The 7,947-nt window shown below is 30.2% G+C and overlaps 1 non-coding gene across 1 annotated transcript in view; it reads left to right on the forward strand.

Annotated features, from left to right (window-relative positions):
- Positions 1-6,489: 6,489 nt before the first annotated feature.
- The window catches only part of LOC141530281 (small subunit ribosomal RNA), a 1,907-nt gene continuing 449 nt past the window's right edge, over positions 6,490-7,947 (forward strand). The window contains exon 1 of the ribosomal RNA XR_012479741.1: positions 6,490-7,947. This exon is cut by the window's right edge and continues 449 nt beyond it. This is a non-coding gene — a ribosomal RNA (small subunit ribosomal RNA).

The following is a 7,947-nucleotide window of genomic DNA, read 5'->3' on the forward strand; positions in this document are numbered from 1 at the left end:
TTGTAGTAAATATACTTTTTAGAAACATTGCTTTTCTAATTACGTTCCAAATGGATCTAGAAATTAAAAAAATTTTTTTGGAGAAAAAAAAAAACGTACAATTAACTTTTGCAAAATCTTTGTTTTACCTGATTACAAATTAAAAAATAAATAAATAAATATAATGATTGCTAGCATTTGTAATTTAGCACACTACTTTTTTTTTACCACGCATGTGGAATTGAAAAAAAAATTGAGTATTTTTTAAATAAATAAATGACATTGTAATTTACTTGTTAGTATGTAATTAAGCACAATGAAAAATATAAAACGCATTTGCTTAAACTTGAAATCAAAAAATATTAGAAAACATCATTAAAGGTTTGTTTTTAATGAACTGACACTGAAGTTGACAGATATTAAAAATTTTTTTGGAATTTTATAATAATTAAATTATTAAAAAAAAAAATTTATTAAAAAGTTTCACATGTGAAAATTAAAAATTACAAGTGAAAATTTTTAGAACCTTTTTTAATGTAATTAATTTGTTAAAAAATTTTTAAAATTGACAGCTGACTGCTGACTTCAGTATTATTTAATATCTAAAAATGAATACTTTTAAAGCGTACACTTTTGGAGTTGAAACTGTTTATTGATGTTTCTGTTCATTTTGAATTTAGCGCTTTCAATCATGTGACTACAAATTTAGTACAGTGATTGGACAACTGGGGGCGCAACCGTCTGTAAGCTAAATTCCGGCAGCCATTGTTGCATTTTCTTATTAACAATTAGATGCATCATTGTTAGTGATGCTTGTAAAAAAGTTTAATAGAACAATACTGAAAATTGTAATAAATCATTGCCTATAGATCAAACTAAAAATAATCTGGATCATGGATATAAAATAAATGTGCACAATCACCGCAATTGTGAATAAGTCAAAAGAAGAGGAAATAAACAACGAGGTTAAGATACCAAAGAGATAACAATGTAAGTTTAGATTACAATGAAACTTCTGATGAATTTTCGACCACTTTAAAATGTTCAATGAAATAAAAAAATCTTCAAACTTATCAAGGGCTAATGACAATATATAAATTTTACAAGTTTGATTCGTTATTCTGATCAGGAATAATGATTTTGAATTTTCCGGAGAAAGAACCTGAGAAACGGCTGTCATATCTAAGGATACACTTTCATCACAGACAAGTATTTATAAATTTAATTAATTATATATTAAAAAAGCAATAAAATCACACTTTAATAGTAAATTCAATTAAAAAGTAAAAAATAATTTTTAATAAGTTTAAGGATAAAGATAACGTGAGTAATAAGGAAATTCATTTTGTTTTAAAAAGCGTAGAGTACTCTTTAAAACATTTTTATGACTCTACTTTCAAGAATATTCGTGAATAAATTATTTATAAAAATTAATATCAAGCATATCACTTGTTTTTATTTTATATTTATTAAAAATTATTTTTGAAAATATAAATGTAATAAGTAAAACTTGTTGAAAATTGAATTTGACACGATAAAATTTAAATCCGATAAGTCAATGTATTTATACAATAATAATTGTACAATGGTGGTCATTAATTTAAGTATGTTTTTAATATTACTGGAAAATAGCCGTTTGTAAAATAGAATGTTTATTAACTCTAAATTTGGAAATCAGTTGGTAATGTCATTTGTAAAATTAGTCGCAAATAATAAATGATATTAATGAAATTTGCGAAACTGAAATTTCACCAAATACAAATTTAGTCATTCAAAAATAACGAAAAACAAAAATCCGTAGCTACGTGAATTTAGCCAATTCTTACTGCAGAAACTTATTAAATTAGCCGATTGTAAATTTTGTGAAATGTAAAGGCATCTAAAAGGACTTCCATAAATTTAGTTTTTCTGAAAATTAAAGCAGATTCGACAGACTCATTCAAAAGTTATAAGAAGTTTGAAAACGGCTAATTTTACAATTCGTAAAGTTTACAATCGGTTAATTTTTAAAGTTTCTGCAGTAAGAATTTGCTAAATTCACGGAGCCACAGATTTTTGTTTTTCGCTACTTTATAAATGACTGAATTTATATTTGGTGAAATTTCCGTTTCGTTAATTTCATTAATATCATTTTTTATTTGCGACTAAATTTATAAATGACATTATCAACTAATTTTCAAATTTATAGTTTATAAACGTTCGAGTTTACAAATGGCTATTTTCCAGTAAACTTAAAAACATACTTAAATTGATGACCACGATTGTAAATGGAATTCAACCAGGTTCGAGTAATCAATACTTGTATTTCAACGATTGATATTTTTGTATCGATCATGGTGTAGTATTCCAATCAATGATAAAACTTAAGTTATGATTACCAGTATGCACGGAAAAAACAAGATTTAACTGTTTTCCACGTCGGATAGAACCTAGTTCTATCTATAGTAAAAATGTACAGATGGTAACTACTTCTATGTAGATTATAGTGGGGGCAATCTTCGTTGAACTCAGTTCAATCCGAGATAGGATTCAGTTTTAGAGATCTCGGTTTTAGAGATTATATCACGGTTAAAAAAGTTTACATTTTTTTAACATCATTATAAAATTGTTATAATCATATAAAGGTATCAAACATCACAATAATCACATCACAACTAAAAAGGAGTACAGAGTTTAAAAATCAGTACTGATAATAATTTATAGCGAAGAAAGAAAATTTTTAACTTTTTGAAATTGATAAAAAGTAGTAATTATGCAAGGACTATTACCGGACCGGGTTTAAAAGTTGAAGGATGGATAAAATTTCAAAATAGCAAATTTTCAAAAAAATCGAAAATACATAAAATTTGGAAAGCACGACTAAAAACTTGCAATTAAAAAATCTCAATGGAAAATGATTTGAATTTTTTTCCTGAAAAGGGCATTTAAAAACGAAAATTATAAAAAATAAATTGAATTCTAAACATTATTAAGTGTGTTATCTTTATTTTTCATGACAATCACCAGTGTACGCACGCTAGTGATTACGTTTTTTTTTTTTTTTTTTTTTTCCGATTCTAAAAGCTTCAACTGGCTCATCTTTATAAAGTTGACGTAAACCATTGAACATCAACTTAGTTGATGGTCAATCTGTGTTAACTGGGCATTCATAAAAAATGTTATTAAAAAATTAAATACAAATATTTCTCATTTTCAAATGAACGTATTAAATATTCATAGTATTATTTTTAATAATCAATAATATGCTATAATTCTCTTGATATTTCAATAATACGTTGGAAATTCTTGCTGTATCTATTGCTATATCATTTCATTAGCTCAACTACTACTTCTGAAGTGTTCGACGACTGAAGCTTGTCAGAATTGATTGTTCAGCTCTACAAACATATTTTAGACAAGTGAAATCGCAAGCAAAGTTACGATCTATAAATAATATATTAAATGCTCTCTCGGATCCTTTAGTAGAATTATATTTATGATTCTTATATTGGATTCTAGCCAAATTAACGAATTTAAACAAGCTTTTTTAACCCGACAAACTAATAATTGCTAATATGTATGATGAAGTCAAACTTATTTATCTTGATTTGCTAAAAACTTATATGGTACGAGATTAAATCAATAAAACTACGATAACCAAGATAAATCTATCAAATCAAGAACAGTTCTTACGTCTTAGAGAATATCTATCGAAGATCATCTGTCGTACTGTACTTAAAATTTCCAGAAATTAAAAACAATGCTCAATTGTATTGTTTATACGTTACTATTTATTCTTCATTTCGAACATTAGAGTTGTTGGTTAAAAATTTAACAATCTTACAGACACAATAATTTTATTGAAAGTAAAATAAGTTTACTGCCTGAACTCAATAATAATTTTCCACGAGTCTGCCAACACTGCATAATGTATCCAACATTTTTTCACTTTTCATTTAAAGTTTGCGAATGGAACAAATAAACAGTTAATAAATGGTGTATAAACGGTGTAAACACTTACATAATGTATAAAAAGTGAACTCAAGGCTAAAAGGGTTGATATTATAAATTCTAAAACGAAATTATTTTATGTCGGTATAGATGGTGTTCTACAGCAATAAATCCGATTATAGAGAACGAAAAAGCAATCGTAGTGTACATACGACCAACATTCAGTAAAGTTAATCTGCTGTTCGACTGTACTGCTTACTTGTAGTAGATAAATTTAGACAGCCACGTCCGCACAGATAGCTAATGTGTGTTGTTTCTTGTAAATACATAAAAATGTTGACGACTAAATAATCTTCAGCTTACCAAATGTCACGTTTAAAAATAAAAATAACAAAAAAGGTTTATCAGTATGATCATTCTGAGTATGAAAATATGGATTTCCGAAAAACAAACATCAATCGATTAATTATAACAGTTACAAATTACTAATCTAACTATGTTTCTGAAGCGATTAGTAGTGTGACCTTGCTGAGTTATTTGTCAATCATAAAATTGAATTATTTATATATATATATATATAAAACACTATGTAAATTCTTGATAGTAGCTAAAAGCGAAATAGATCTGTAAAATTGTTCAATTTAATAGAATTGAATCTTGATCCGAAATAATAATAAGATACTCTAAAAGTTAACAATTAAGTTAAAAACTCAACGTGAAGTGGAGTAAATATATTTTTGCTTGATCGTAAGAACAGAATGTTCAAGTATATGAGTCGAAAGTAGATTATTTGAAAAGTAAAACTGAATCGTTTATGCGAGATTTGAGAAATATATTATTACAAATATAAGTGTCATTGCACATTATAATTATAGAACATATTTTGCACTTGTGAATTATAGAAGAGTTGATTAAATATATAAAAAGAAGAAAATTAAATTATCACAAACACTATTGAATTGGAAAAAATATTTTGTAGACTTTCTAGCGCAAAAATTATTTGTTTAATGGATCAATCTTAACTTGACATAATAAATTGCAAGATGATTGTCACATGTTTTAATATCAGTCATAGAAATTATGTCGGTATAGTTGGTGTTCTAATGCAACAAAACCGATTGTAGATGGCAGGCAAGATAGCAATCATTATGGAATACGACAAACATTAAATAGTCTAAAACTGCTGGTAGGCTTTACGTCTTACTTATAGTCGGTAAATTTAGAAAGCCACAACTAAACAGATAACTATGGACTGGGGATTCATAGATAAATAAATGAAAATATTAGTTGCTTATTGACCTCCCGTTTATCAAATGCCATGTTTTGAGTCAAAATAACAAAAAACTTTTATCATTATAATAATTTTAAGTATAAAAATTTCTAAAATACAAACATTAATCGATAAATTATTACAGCTGTAAATGATTAATATGGAACCATATTTTCGGAGCGGTTAGTTGTATAACTATGTGTAATTATTTCTCAATCATAAAATAAAATTATTAATGTAGTAAAGTAACATGATGTTATGGATTGATTACAACTACAAGTGAAATAAGTAGATAAGTAGAATTCTCAAATTTTATGAATTAAATGTCGATACGCCTCTAATAATACGATATTCAAAAAATTTGTTAAATGATTCAAAATCAAAATTGAGTAATTTAATTATTTTTTTTCATCAGCAGACGAATATAGTTGATTTATTAGTGATTATGATGGAAAAAATCATAGTAAGTGGTTTACTCAAATTAAATGAATTCAACCAATTATTGATATATAAAATGAAATCTTTTTCCTCTTATTACTAATAAAATCAATAATAATATTTTTAACCTTTCATAACATGAAAGCTCAACATGTATAATTTTACAACATCAGATGTTAAGCAATTGAACAGCTGGGTATTACAGACGAATCCACCCAGAGTGGGGATAAGCTGAGTCACTTAATTTTTACTACCAGGTGCTCTTCATTGCTCGTATTTATATGAGAGAGTAGTCTGTTGAAAGAAGTAATATCAGCAGCGCACAGTATATAGTATGTATAGTATATTCAGTTAATACTTAAGTGCTGCTAGACTACGAGAGGATTATTATGTTTAGTATAAAAACAGTATATCTTTGAACGCATCACAGCCACGGGTCGATGTCTATGACTGAATGACTCCTATGTGGTAATCGCTTTGGCGTTTAAAATTGTGTACATTTTCATGTAGAATATGTACACTTATTCAATACTGAGTTATCGACTCATTTGTTTCCGAGCAAGAATATTATTATTATAATTGTAATATTAAAAGCACGTTTACGTGTAAATAACCAATTCGCTTAGAATTAATATCTAGCGAGAGTTGAAGTTTTTCAAAATCAGAGAGGATGTTTGAATATATCGTTTCACTTATACGTGAATAAATAGTTATTATCGACAAATTTAAAGTGTTGTTAGAAACTTATGTTTCAAATCAGCACCGCTTTTACAACTGTTTAGTCTGACATTATATGATGAAAGCTAACATGTTTTGTATTAGTGTAAAAAAGAGATTTCTAAATGTTTTATTTAATAAAACATGAACGAAGCTCCCTGGTTGATCCTGCCAGTAGTCATATGCTTGTCTCAAAGATTAAGCCATGCATGTCTTAGTACACGCCATATTAAGGTGAAACCGCGAATGGCTCATTAAATCAGTTATGGTTCCTTAGATCGTACCCACATTTACTTGGATAACTGTGGTAATTCTAGAGCTAATACATGCAAACCAGAGTTCCGACCAGAGATGGAAGGAACGCTTTTATTAGATCAAAACCAATCGGTGGCTCGTCCATCGTTAATTATGGTGACTCTGAATAACTTTTTGCTGATCGTATGGCCTTAGTGCCGACGACAGATCTTTCAAATGTCTGCCTTATCAACTGTCGATGGTAGGTTCTATGCCTACCATGGTTGTAACGGGTAACGGGGAATCAGGGTTCGATTCCGGAGAGGGAGCCTGAGAAACGGCTACCACATCCAAGGAAGGCAGCAGGCGCGCAAATTACCCACTCCCGGCACGGGGAGGTAGTGACGAAAAATAACGATACGGGACTCATCCGAGGCCCCGTAATCGGAATGAATACACTTTAAATCCTTTAATGAGGATCCATTGGAGGGCAAGTCTGGTGCCAGCAGCCGCGGTAATTCCAGCTCCAATAGCGTATATTAAAGTTGTTGCGGTTAAAAAGCTCGTAGTTGAATTTGTGTTTCATACTATTGGTTCATCGCTTCGCGGTGTTAACTGGTATGTTATGAAACGTCCTACCGGTGGGTTTAGCTGTAAAAGGCGACATCCAATTTAATCCTATCGCGGTGCTCTTAATTGAGTGTCGAGGTAGGCCGGTACGTTTACTTTGAACAAATTAGAGTGCTTAAAGCAGGCTTATTTCGCCTGAATACTGTGTGCATGGAATAATAGAATAGGACCTCAGTTCTATTTTGTTGGTTTTCGGAATACTGAGGTAATGATTAATAGGGACAGATGGGGGCATTCGTATTGCGACGTTAGAGGTGAAATTCTTGGATCGTCGCAAGACGAACAGAAGCGAAAGCATTTGCCAAAAATGTTTTCATTAATCAAGAACGAAAGTTAGAGGTTCGAAGGCGATCAGATACCGCCCTAGTTCTAACCATAAACGATGCCAGCTAGCGATCCGCCGATGTTCCTCCGATGACTCGGCGGGCAGCTTCCGGGAAACCAAAGCTTTTGGGTTCCGGGGAAGTATGGTTGCAAAGCTGAAACTTAAAGGAATTGACGGAAGGGCACCACCAGGAGTGGAGCCTGCGGCTTAATTTGACTCAACACGGGAAATCTCACCAGGCCCGGACACCGGAAGGATTGACAGATTGATAGCTCTTTCTTGATTCGGTGGGTGGTGGTGCATGGCCGTTCTTAGTTGGTGGAGCGATTTGTCTGGTTAATTCCGATAACGAACGAGACTCTAGCCTGCTAAATAGGCGTATTTTGGTATCTTGAAAGGCCCTTGGTTTTCGGATCAAGTGGTT

Source organism: Cotesia typhae, unplaced genomic scaffold (genome assembly GCF_013202065.1).
Source record: "Cotesia typhae breed Kobodo isofemale line unplaced genomic scaffold, CoteBio_Ctyphae contig_48, whole genome shotgun sequence".
Taxonomy (NCBI): Eukaryota; Metazoa; Arthropoda; class Insecta; order Hymenoptera; family Braconidae; genus Cotesia; species Cotesia typhae.